Here is a 13,393-nt window from a genome sequence, read left to right as displayed (position 1 = left end):
TTTCCTGAAAGGTGCGTGCAGAGCTCATGGACAACATAGAGGCACCAATCAAGTAATGCGTGATCGCCTGTACAGTAGTTTTAGAATGTAGAAGTAGAGCATAATGTAAACAATCAAGTGGCTTCTGCTTAATCACATTGGTTAGTTGTCCACAAGTCCTGTGCTCCTGCATGCTGGTGACCCGCGATGTGATTAACGCCATGATAGTGAAACAGACTGGACCCTTCAGACTCTGAAGGGGGCTCTGCAGAGTGAAAAGGCGGGAAGCCTGGTTGGAAACCGTCGCGGCAGGACCGCGGTGGGGGGAGTCGGAGCACGGCTCCACGGAGTCGGGAGAAAGAAGTCTCCCGGGAGAAAGGCTCCGGAAAAAATTCACACGCACTTCAGTGGGGACACGAGAAAAGGTGAGCGACTGGGAGCTGGGATGATGGGAAAGGCACTGTCAGAAGAAGAACAGGCCACGCTGAATGTCCTTCAGCTTATTCTCTCTAAGAGAGCAGTTAAATATGACCCGGAGGTCTTAAAAAGACTGTTGAGATGGGGTCAGGAGAGAGAATTTTTTGCCACCCCCAGGAGTGTTTTCGACACCCTCGAGTGGGAAAGGATGGGAATAACTCTCTATGATGCTGTAAGCAATAGGTCAAAAGAAACCAAGGGACTTAGCACAGCGTGGAAGTTAATAATAACGGTGCTAAGGCAGTTAAAAGCAAAAAGGACAGCTGTAGCAGGGGCAGCAGCCACTCTAGAGCCAGACGACTCCGCGGCTGCCTTCCCTACATTTGCACGAGAATTCTTTGAGGGGGAGGTAGACCAAATTATACCGTCCCTACCTTCTGCACCTCCAGAGCCAGAGTTACAGGCTCCACGGGTGGTTTCAGACAGTAACAATGTGGAGTCACAGCCCGCACCAGATCTGCAGCCCATGCAAGAACCAGAGAAAATGGAAGTGGATGTGCTGCTCCCTCCACCAGCACCAGGACTACCTATGGGGTGCCCCGTGGTATCCCCTGAAGAGTTAACAGTAGCAGCAGGAGGGTGCGTATATCCGCCCCCCCCTCCATCCCCCGCTTCCCCCCTCGCTGTCTGACTCACCACCTCAGCTAAGCCATCGCGGGTATTCACATGCAGCCACTTTGAAGAGGAAGAATGTCAGCAGCAGGAGACAGAATTAGCTGAACTCAGGGCTTTAATAGATAAAAAAATAAGGGAAAGAGAAAAAATCAGACCGCTGCTGATAGTGGAAGGGAGAAGGAATCATGAATCAATTGCAAGATGGGCTTATTGCAGTACCGATCCTCCAGACCCTACTGGCAGCAAGGATCGCCGATCCTGGCTCTCTGGAGAAGATAGTCCTGATAGAAGTTCCGCCCGCCCTGCGATTCCTGATGATGAAACAGTTTGGCGAGCAGAGAAGAGAAGAAAAAAGCAAGAGCTAGAAGAAGAGGACAGAGTCCAGCAGGAGCGAAATTTCAACTCGACTACCAGGAGGGTATGCAACAGCGGGAGGAGGAGAGAAGCCTGGAGCGAAGGAGAGAGACTTCTGAACACACATTTCCTAGCCGCTCTATGTCCGATGATGATTACAATCCTGCCTGGCGGTGGCAGGGGATCATACGGGAAACCTTAGTTGAGGGTGAGTTTATTCCACAAGCATTCCCGGTAATCTCTTTCCCTGGTAATCCAAACCAACACCAGTGGGTGGGACTGGATTGGAAGGTCATCCAAGAGGGGCAAAATGCTGTAATGCAGTATGGACTAACTAACCCACATGTACAAACCTTGGTGGACCACATTTTTACTAGCAGTTTAATGGCTCTGTTTGATTGTAAAAAACGGGCAGAAGCCTTTTTAAAACCTACACAGAGGCTGCTGTGTCAAGTGGACTGGGAAAGGCGGGTAGATGCTACCGCGGCTGAAAATCTCGGGCTCCCTCAAGGGGACCCTCGGCAGTTCGCCACCCCAGACATGATGTTGGGGAAAGGGCCTTTTGCTGACCCACAAGCTCAGGCACGTTTACATACAGCAATTTTGCAGCAGTCTCAGAAGCTAGCAAGGGAAGCATTCCATGCTGTCCCAGACATGGGACTTCCATCACCATCCTATACAACCATTAAGCAAGAGGCAAAGGAGACTTTTATGAGTTTTCTAGATTGCCTTAGAGGTGCAATTGATAGAGTTCCAGGAATGTCTCCAGATGTTAAAACTGCACTAGGAATGCAATTGGACGTGGAGAATGCCAATTCCACCTGTAAGAGAATCCTGCAAACTTTGTCGTGAACTGCCACTTTGGTGGACATGATTGAAGCTTGTTCTAGGGTTGGAACTCCAGAGGAAAGAGCCATTTACCTAGCAGAAGTAATGGCAGTTGCCCTTAAACCACTGATCCAACAAAAAAAAAAAAAAAGGTGACTCTAGCCTGAAATGTTTAAACTGTGGTAAACCTGGTCACTTTAAAGCCCAGTGCTAAGCTAAAGCTGTAAAGAAAAGTAAGGCAATAGCGACATCTACCGGTTTCCCGGGAAACTGCAATAGATGTGATAAATTTGGGCACTGGGCCAGCGAATGCAGGTCGGAACACCGTTGGGAAATGAGAGAGCGCGAAAGGGGGATGCACAAGGACACAAATGCTCCCCCACAACCAGGCGGCTGCCTGGATGTCCTCAACTCAGCAACAGCAGGAAGTGCCATAGTGGACTTGGCAACAGCAGTAGAAATAACCCTGCAAAACACCGATGTACAGGTCATTCCACCAACAGCAAACGGACGTTTGGGGTATGGGCTCAGTGCCCTGCTAATAGGGAGATCATTCACCTCAAAGCAAGGCATTTTTGTTTTGCCTGGACTAATTGATGCAGGTTATTTGGGCAATATTGAGATAATGGTACAAACACTGATACCACCCATTCACATTCCAAAAGGCACCAGATTGGCACAGTTAGTTCCATTTAAAGCCAAGGTTTGTAGACAAGGGGTCATGCTAAGGGGGGATGGAGGTTTTGGGTCAATGGGAACCCCTCAGGTAATGTTTACATTACCATTATTGGGAGCAAAACCAATTAAACCCATTACTTTTCAGCACCCCAATGGAGGAACTTTGACAACAAAAGCCGCATTGCTGGACATGGATTCAGATGTCACCACTATTCCCTCATTTGCATGGCCTGCAACATGGCCTCTGAATACCCTGGGAGCACCAGTTATGCAGGTGAGGGGTGTGCAAATGACTCCAGTTAATAAAACACTCTTAACAGAGTGGGTTGATGAAGAAGCACATGTTTGTGCCCAGGGGAAACCTTATGTGATGAATACAACAATCTGGCTGATGGGTCGGGATGCACTGAGCCAGATGTGTTTCTGTCTCACTAATGAGAGTTTTTAGCAGTGGCCATTGAAGGGCGGCATACCCTAAAATTAAAATGATTAACAGAAACCCGAATATGAGTTGCTCAATGGCCACTGTCTAAAGAAAAGCTTGCCCATGTTAATGAATTGGTTGATGAGCAATTGAAAAGGGGGCATATCATACCTTCTACAAACCCCTGGAACACACCCATTTTCACAATCCCTAAAAAGTCAGGAAAACTGAGATTATTACATTACTTTTGAGCCATTATTTCTGTAATGCAGAATATGGGACTCCTGCAGCCCAACCGCCCTCACTGTTACCTGTCAATTGGCCACTGGTAATTATTGACTTAAAAGACTGCTTTTTCACAATGCCCCTGCATGCGACACAGTAAGAAGTTTGCTTTCTCAGTGCCATCCATTAACAAGGCAGAGCCAGAAAAGAGGTATCAATGGGTTGTATTGCCACAAGGGATGCAAAATTCTCCCACGATGTGCCAACTATATGTTGCCTGGGCGCTAGACCCACTGAGAAAAAGGCACCCACAGTATCTTATCTATCATTACATGGATGATATTCTGATAGCAGGAGAACACATAGAAGCAGCAAACCTGCTACCTGCCTTACAGCAACAATTGCAGGAGACGGGCCTTCAAATTGCCCCTGAAAAAGTCCAACAACAGTCCCCATGAAAATATTTGGGAATGCTTATCACTGAAGCTCAAATTTGACCCTAAAAATTAACTATTTGTAAGGAGATTCGGACTTTGATGGATGCTCAAAAATTAATTGGGGGCATACAGTGGATTCATAGTACCTGTGGCATAACTAATGAAGATCTTGAGCCTCTAATGCCATTATTGAAAGGGGGAAATCAGGCCAATTTGCTGCACAGACTGAAAAACAACAGAAGGCTCTGACTCAAATTGCCACTAAATTGGATAATTCTTTTGCAGATAGTTGGCCTCCTACTTTGTGATTGTCCCTGGCTGTGCTGAATAAGGAAAAACATATGATAGTTATATGGATGCAGTGGGATAGCCAGGCTAAACAGCCACTAAAAATCTTGGAGTGGGTGTTTTTACCATTCAATTGGAACAAATCTTTGACCATGTGAATGGAGGCTATAGGAAAAATTGTGATCAAGACATGGAAAGGACATTGGAAATTGCAGGAATGGAACCCCAAAATATTATTCTTCCATTAACCAAGGATTACTTGCAGTGGTCATTTAAGAATTCAGACACCTTACAATGGGCATTGTTGAACTTTCCAGGTCTCATTAGCACTCATTTTCCCCCTCATCAGCCTTTCTCTTTGCATCAACAGGTCGAAGAAACTACCTTGGCTATCAAGGCAATCTGTAGAAGGCCTCACGATTTTTACTGATGCCAGTTGAAAGACTTCTAAAGCAGGTCTTACTTGACAGGACAAAGGCAAATGGCTTAGTGAAATCCTTGAGGGACCAGGAGACTCTTTACAGGTTCTTGAGTTACTCGCTGTTATCAGGGTATTTGAAAAATGCCCAAACGATCCCATTAACATTGTTTCTGATTCCCTCTATTAATAGGTGTTGTTGAGCACATGGAACGAGCATTACTGAAAGAAATTCAAAACTGGAGGTTGTGGCAACTCTTTTTGCAGCTATGGCAGTTACTTAATTCTCGCAGACAGGATTATTTTATCACCCATATATGGAGTCACTCTGGATTAACAGAAGGTCTGGCATTAGGAAACGAGAAGCCTGACCAGTTGGTGGCACCACTTTGGGCCTCTGCTTCTCCCAAAATTGTTAAGTTTGGACAAGCCAGAAGGGTTCACTAGTTTTTTCACCAAAGTGCAAAAGTTTTACACAAACAATTTGGAATATCACTGCAGGACGCTCAAGGAATTGTCACAACCTGTCCACAATGCCAGGGTATGATTGGCGGATTGGGTCCTGGGGTTAATCCTCGCGACTTAGGGCCTCTGCAGTTATGGCAAACTGATATGACTATCTATGCCCCTTCTGGTCGTTTTAAACGCCTTCATGTAACTATAGATACCTTTTTTGCCATGGTTTGGGCCACTCCTATGATAAGGGAAAGGTCTCACTTTGTCATTCGACACTGGCGAGGCTGTTTTGCCATAATGGGCTTGCCTCAAGAAATCAAAATAGATAATGGGTCAGGATACATAGCCCGATGGACCCAAGATTTCTTAGCATGTTGGGGAGTGAAGCATAGCACAGATATTCCAGGTAACTCCACAGGACAAGCTATTATTGAAAGAACACATCAACTATTGAAAGGGCTGCTTGATAAACAAAAAATGGGGGAGGATGGGCTGAGCCTGCAGGACAGAGTGCTGAAAGCAGTTTATGTCATGAATCATCTGCGGTTAGTAGGTACTCATAGTGTTCCACCAGCTTTAACACATAACTCCGGTTTGCAGCAAGATTCTGATTTGATGCAGTATCGGCCAAAAGTTTGTTTTAAGAATCATTTGACAGGGTTATGGGAAGAACCTGCAGAAGTATTAATGTTAGGCAGGGGCTATGCTTGTGTCATTACAGACAAAGGATATCAGCAAAATGGGTTCGCCCTTGGCTTGAGGACACTCAGATCCCTAATGTCACTAATGAACCTAACGCCACTAATGAACCAGCAACCAGTGATAGCTGAAAGCATCAAGTGCCCTCAGAACTGTGAACGCTTTTGCTATCCTTAGGTGAGTTTAGACTGTGTGGTGTGGATTAGATAGGTGGTATCAGCTTAGAGGAAGGAGCTTTCCAAGGTGTATAAAGTAAAGACATCGGCACTCAAGAATTTAATACCTGGATGGTGTTATTCAAGGTGACAGGAATAACGGTTAATTCCCGTGAATCCTGTCAGGAAGCGCTAAGTTTGTTTTAATCTAGGAGGCAATTGGGAAAGGCTATTCAGTGGTATCATAGTGAACTCTGAAGGGTCGAGCAAAAAGAGAGGGAGAAGAAGATCAAGGATATTGTATGTGGGAAAGAAATATTTATCCCTGAGACTTGGGGAATTAGACCTGATCACTGGGAACAAACAAAACAGATGTGGGGAAAGGCAAAAGAAAACAGGATAAGGATGAGGAACAGTTTCAAATTAGATATGCAGGTTTTTGGCGTTTTCCCTCTGTTATTTGTAATATGTGGCAACATCTGTAGTGTGGAAAAAATTAACCCGTCAGGATGGCATCGACAGAATGTGGCTTACTTGGGCCAATGCTACTGGGGTGGATTCCTTTTGTTTATCCTTAGCCATGCAAGGAGATCATTTCCGTACATGTTTAATTGGTGTTCCACTAAGTAATTTTACTGGTTTTGCTAAATGGGTAGGAGCCGGAGGAGAGCCATATGTGAGAGCAAAAAGATTTGATGTAGAGAATCGCTGGTGCAACATGACCAAAGGTGGTACAAAAGTGGACGTATGCAAAAGATTGGGGATTAAGTCAAACGGAGAGGGCTTTTAAGCAGGTATAATAACACGATCACTGAAGGAGAGTGGACTAGAGCCTCAAGAGCTAGATCTGTTAGGGTAAATACCTAGGAATTATTGCTTGTTTTTTACCTTCTTTTTAAATCCGAGATCAACTGATATGAGCAATGTCCTAGTTCCATGTCCCAAAAATAATACTGTCATCCTTAACCCCAATTCTCCATGGTATAAGAATGTGACCAAATATTGCCACAATTGGACTTATCCTGGAAGTGCTGGTGAAAATGCAACTGTAAGGTTGCTTCCACCAGGCGTCTTTGTGGGGATAGGGCATGGCCTGTAATTCCAAGTAATTATTTTGGTGGACCTTGTTATTTAGGAAAATTAACCATGTTTGCTCCTAGCATGCGTGAGATGCTGAATCAGACGATTTGAAAAGTGGGACAAAGCAAGAGAGCTAAAAGAGAAATCATGGGTTTGGGACCCGATTGCTACAATCGCATGGAGATTTGGGATGCTGCAGCATGAGCATCAATTCTTTCTCCAGGTGTTGCTGCTGCTCAGGCTTTGGCTATGCTTAATAAGCTGGGATGCTGGGTGAATGAACAGCTGAACATAACTTCTACTATTTTAAAAGAGATGCTCACTGATGTAGATAACATTAGATACAGCGCACTGCAGAATAGAGCTGCTATGGATTTTTTATTATTGGCACATGCGCACGGGTGTGAGGATTTTGAAGGGATGTGTTGCATGAGCTTCTCTGACCATTCTGCATCCATTCACAAGAAGCTCAGACAACTACAAGATAACATGAAGAAGTTGACTGTGAATTACTTGGGTTTGAATGAATGGTTTCAAGGATGGGGAATAAATGGATGGTTGAGAGATATGAAGGGAGCTTTGGTATTACTGCTAGTTATTATTGTATTGCTTTGTGTTGTTCCATGTATAATAAAATTGGTGACTCCATAGAAAATACAGTGAAAAGGTCTGGCTGGTGCAAGAAGAATTGGGAATTGTTGCAATATATTTGAATAATTTAGGCCATAGTTTATACCAGGTGCACCAGCCTAGCCATTTTTAGCTGGTTTTCTGCTGTTTTATCAAACACTCTGGAATTTGTCAAGGCTACTGAAACATAAATTGTGCTAAATTGGGAGAGAAGAAGCTGAAAAACAGAATACCAAGATCAGAAGAACCAAGATAATGGTGAGTGGTGAAGTGCTGGACTGTAACCAATCAGATTTCCTTCAAGGTGCGTACAAAATGTGTGGACAAGATAGAGGCACCAATCAAAAAATGCGTGATCACATAGACAGTTGTTTTAGAATGTATAAGTAGGGTATAAGGTAATCTATAAATCAGCTTCTGCATAATCACATTGATTTGTTGTTCAGAAGTCCTTTGTTCCTGCATCTTCACATTGTCTTGTTCCAGCAGTGTGGCTTGGTACTTAAGGAACCGAGGAGACAACCAGTGTCCCCCTTTCTTCTCTAGCACTGCTGATAACATATGTGAGGCTAAGACAGTTACCTTCTGGCCCATCATGAACATTCAGGCTTCCTGTATATTGAGTACTACAGCAGCAACTTCCCTGAGGCATTCTGGCCAACCTTTGCTCACCTCACCTGGTTGTTTTGAGAAATAGGCTACTGCTCACTGGTATGGCCCTATTTGTTGGGCAAATACCCCTAGAGCTATGCCTTGGAGCTCATGAGAAAACAACCAGAAGGGCTTCATCACATCTGGAAGGCCTAAAGCTGGGGCTCTCATCAGTTCATGTTTGAGTAAATGTTGTCTTGGCATCTCTAGTCCAGACCAAATGTTTGCTTCTAGGTTTTAGTATATTATATAAAGGTCTTACCAACAATTCATAGTTATAGATTCACATTCGACACCATCCTGTCATACTTGAAAAGTTTGTAGTTCTTTCACCACCTATGGTTGAAGAGTGACAAATGGCTTCTTTTTGGTCTTGTCCCAGCTCTCATTGCTCTCCTGAAATCGTATATATTACTTGCTTCCTTGTGATCTGGGCTTTCTGTTGAGAAACTTTTATACCTGTTAAGTCCTAAGAAATTGAGTAGACTTACTCTCCATTCATTGCATTCCTTTTCAGTTTCTGCTGCAATCAGATCATCCATGTATTGTAGTAATACTCTGGTTTCCATCAGTGAGGTCCATTTCTCCAAGTCTTTTGCTAGTTGATTTCCAAAAAGGGTTGGGCTGGTTTTGAATCCTTGTGGTAACACAGTCCAGAGTAGTTGGGATTTTCATCCTGTTTCAGGATTTTCCCACTCAAAGAAGCAAAAAGCTTTTGGCTGTCAGGGGCCAGATGCAGGCAGAAAAAGGCATCTTTTAAATCTAAACTGGTAAACTACACTTGTTCTTACCAATCAGGTTTCAGGGGGAACCCTAGAACCTATACCCAGGGAAAGAGAAAAGGTCAGTGGACATCATGGAAAACAACATACAGTATAATTTTACTGTTCAAAGTTATCTGGATTGCCTTAGGTTTGGGAGTACAATAGTACTCACTCATTTTGATCTCCTCAGCATATTATTTTCAGGGTCCTGATTTTGGACCAAAAACTTTTTTCAATTCAATTGAAACTGTCAGTGGTTCTTAAATCCAAAATCTTTCTTTTAGTCACTTTTACAGCTGGAGAGAACTTTCCAGCTGCCACTTCTTCTGCACAAATTATACCTCTCTTACCATTACTACATGCACTTCCCTTGGTAATTTTATACTTTGCCCTGAGGAGATAGGAAGAGGTATATAGATTAGTTTCCATAAGGATGTGAGTTCCCAAAACTAAATTGAGGGAGGAACTTTTACAATCATTGTGGCAACCAGTAATAAAAACATAAATTTATATAAACATACATAGTAACAACAACAGTTAGAAATGTGACAATTACTAATGAAGTTAGTACTTTAACAATACTGATAAGTATTCTCAGTATTATTAGGTAAACAAGTTGGAGTAGCCAGCCATCCTTTGAGATCTTTTCAGTTTTAATTTATTAAATAACTGATTAGCAATGTGATGTTAGAGTGGTCCCTAGAGAAAAGGACACTCCTCTCTTTTACTTATTTACTTATTCACTTATTCCTCTACTATTTGAAGCTATACATGCTATTACAGTTAGTTCTCCTAGGATGGTTGACTAATCAATCCAGAAACAACCATGCTGGCATACTGGAAACACTGTTCTGGAAATACAAAAAGGACAAACCATTTGATGCAGTTCATTTTAGAATTTTGTGTTTTGTTACAGTTTTTAATGGATTTACTGTTTATTATATTGTCCGATATAGTTCCTCTGTGTTCTTTTTCCTGGAGCTGATTTTATTCATGTAATTTAGGAATCTCTGGCCGTAGATCTCACAGTTGTATAGGGGTAATCAAAAGTATTTTCCACTTCTGTTAAAGCAGCTCTTTATTCCACTTCTGGATATATGCTCAATCTTTATGCTGGTGAGGATACACTTGAACATTCAGAGTTATTAATGACACCAAAACGAACTTGCATCATGATAAATGTAACAATAACCTGGGAGAAGGTCGTTCTCATTCTCCACAGCTACCTATGGGTTTGGGGAGTTTTTTGCCAGTCCTTTTCAGATCACATCTATTTTCTTCGGCAGTATAACACGAACTGCAAAATTGTCAGAAGTCAAATACCCATTAGATGACAATTTCTTTTTATTATCTAGTGAATAAATAGCAGTTAAAATATTTGATAAGGGTATTTTTACTAATTGTCCCTCCTGGTGCTCCCCCGATCTCCTTCCAGTGAGTTAGGATGCACCTTATGGGGTTTTTAGCTATTTCTTGTCTTTGTTCCCCATTTTTCTCCTCTTTCGCTTTGCTCTTCTTCGACTGCTCCCCTCGCAGGGCTACAGAAATGCCAATTTGAGCTCTGCACTTGCATCACACTGATTTGTGTCTCAGTCATGTTTTTTTATTCTCATGCAATCAGTCCAGGACTCGCTTTGCTCGTTTCTGGCCATTTGCCTCGCAGGACAATGGAACTGCAGATTAGAGCTCTGCACTTGCTTCATGCACTATTGCACATCTCAGTCACTCACACTTTTTCACCAATAAAATTTTTCATCAGAGCTTACAGAGTGTACTAGTTTGACTAGTCAAGGTACAGGGTGCTTTACAGTATGTGTACCTCAGGGTCAGGATCTTGTCCTCTCCCGCAAAGATCCACCGGAGCACAGGGAGTCTCTCCAAGTCTCCAGTTGCGCCTAGAGTGTCCCTGGCTCCAGAGGGTCTTGCAGCTGAACGGAGAGACTCCTGGCTGGCTCACAAAACTGATTCAAAGAAATCTACTCCACAAGAAGTACTGTAAAGTAAAACACACCTTTATTGGCACCAAGAGAACATGTAGGGGTTAGCACCTCCATGTACATGTCTGGATGTAGTTCATTTTACACAGACTTTTATACTTTTACAAATCTGGCATCTGCCCTTGTTTGTTTGTTTATCTAAAAGTTACAGTTTTAAGGGTTGGGGTCTTACATAACTTGTGGTTTCTTTATGTTAGGGTTACAAACATGGCACACAGTTCTATCTAACATACTCATCACATACACCTAACTTTACTGTTATAAGACATTCAGTTTATAGCTGTGCTTTATTGATGATGTCCTATTTTCTATCGAAACAAAACCCGTGACTTTGCATTTTTTTAGCCTTTTGTGTCAGTCTCCCTTCTTATCTCCTTAGGCCACCAGTGCTAAGCAAAAGTGGTTAAGGTTAGATGCAGCAGTCACACATAATTTTTTGTCAATTCATACTTATGTTAATGTGCTTATGTCAAGTGGGGCCTGTGTTCCACCTTGCATGTTGTAGGTTAGGATTCATCTTTTTTTTTCTCCTTTCTCTCCGGGAATTTTGTCCCATCTGTTGTCTAAGAGATGATAACGATCGGTACTTAGGAGAACAAAAGATGTTGCTGGGAGGAGGAGGGGGAAGGGTGCAGATGGCTACTTAGCTGGGGGATTTTCTCTTGGGAAGGGCAGAGATATCCTGATATTTTGGCTGGAGGGTGAGGGGCTGGGCTCGGAGACAGGCGGGGTTTGGTGCAAGACGGCTGCTGCCCAGAGGATTCGCTGCCACTGCGGAGCTTTTGTCCTCCCACTGCTTCTACCGTGGGTGAGCCTTTGCTTGTAAGAGCAGCTGTTGAGCTGGGACCTTATTAATACCTGACCTCACTGGAAAAGTACCCTCACCATTATTATAGATGAGTAATGCAATGGTTGGCTCTCACAATTAAGGGGTAAATATTATGTGTATGTTAAAAGAAGTTTTGTAGATGTATAATTATGTTACTATAGTATGTCCTCCCATAGTCCTCTTTCCCCTCCCCCTTGTATTGTTGTCATGGGATGGCCTTGGTAGTCAGGACATTGGGGGAAGGTCGGATTGTTACTATGGCAACACCTGACCTCCAATCAAGATTTAAGATGATTTCCACCAATGGACGGCAAAGAAGGAGTTGATGAACAAGACTTTGGGAGGGGCTAGGGGTATAAAAGGCATAGCATCCATTTTGTGGACGAGCACATGGCAGTTGAGTCCTTTGCTCCCAGTGCTGCTCTTTCTCCTTATTCAGTCTTTTGTTGCATTTTTGTTAAGGTTTAATAAACCTTTGAAATTTTAAAAGTGAGTGTTGTTTCTCCCACCATCTACTCAGGTAACCCAGGGGAAAACCTGAGTAGAAACCCCGAGCCCCTCCGAAGGAGCCTCTCCTGGCTGTTTGCAGGAGCCTGGCTGCCGCTGCCCAGCCCCACTGTCTTCTGCCGCTGCTTCAGGTTTTTCATTACACCTTAACCAAATACCCCATGTCTGCCCGATCCCCTGCGGTTTCTATGTCTGCGGAGTTTCTGCTATATTTTATTGCCACCCTGGGCCTCTGCCATTCTGGCCACTTCTCTGAGGTTCCTGCTATAGTCCATTCTGCCATCTGGGATCAGCTGCTCCTGTGGGTTTGTAAGGGAAGCCCCTTTTCTATCTCTCCCGCTCGCTTTCCCGCCATTATCTGTGTGGAGCGGGCCACAGCGCCCCCTGCAGCCAGAGGGGAATCATCACACCCACCCTGCCTGGCTGGGAGCCACCAGTGCCCCTGATGGCTGTGACCATAACTACACCAAAGGGGAAAGTGCTTGACAGCCAAGAGAAGGCTGTTATTGAGTTTCTGGTTTTGTTTGTTGTTGCTGCTATTATTGTTTGTTTGCCTTGTTATACATACATATATATACTAGTAAAGAACTGTTATTACTTTCCCTATATCTTTGCGTGAAAGCCCCTTAATTTTGAAGTTATAATAATTTGGAGGGAAGGGGGTCACATTTTCCACTCCAAGGTAGGTTCCCACCTTCCTTGGCAGACACCTGTCCTTCAAACCAGGACAGCGTCTAAGCAACATGGGGAAAGAAAATATTACCTTCAGAGCTCATGCAGTAATGTCCTGCCAAAGTCCAGCAGCCCAGATGGGTTTACCCCTGCGTTGCCAATTTGTCTTCTTCTATTGCTGCAGCCACCCCCATAGGGCATTAGCCATCATCGAGGAGAATGAGTATAGA

The 13,393-nt window shown here is 43.6% G+C and overlaps 1 long non-coding RNA gene across 1 annotated transcript; it reads left to right on the top strand.

Annotated features, from left to right (window-relative positions):
* The first annotated feature begins 419 nt into the window (after positions 1-419).
* On the top strand, positions 420-10,918 carry LOC148220172 (uncharacterized). Its single transcript, XR_015799031.1, has 3 exons — positions 420-1,633; positions 3,077-3,205; positions 4,676-10,918. It is a non-coding gene; the product is annotated as an uncharacterized LOC148220172 (long non-coding RNA).
* Positions 10,919-13,393: the final 2,475 nt, after the last annotated feature.

Source organism: Sturnus vulgaris, chromosome W (genome assembly GCF_052056855.1).
Source record: "Sturnus vulgaris isolate bStuVul1 chromosome W, bStuVul1.hap1, whole genome shotgun sequence".
Taxonomy (NCBI): Eukaryota; Metazoa; Chordata; class Aves; order Passeriformes; family Sturnidae; genus Sturnus; species Sturnus vulgaris.
Note: the sequence above shows the minus strand (reverse complement) of the source record. Positions and strands in the feature narration are given on the sequence as shown.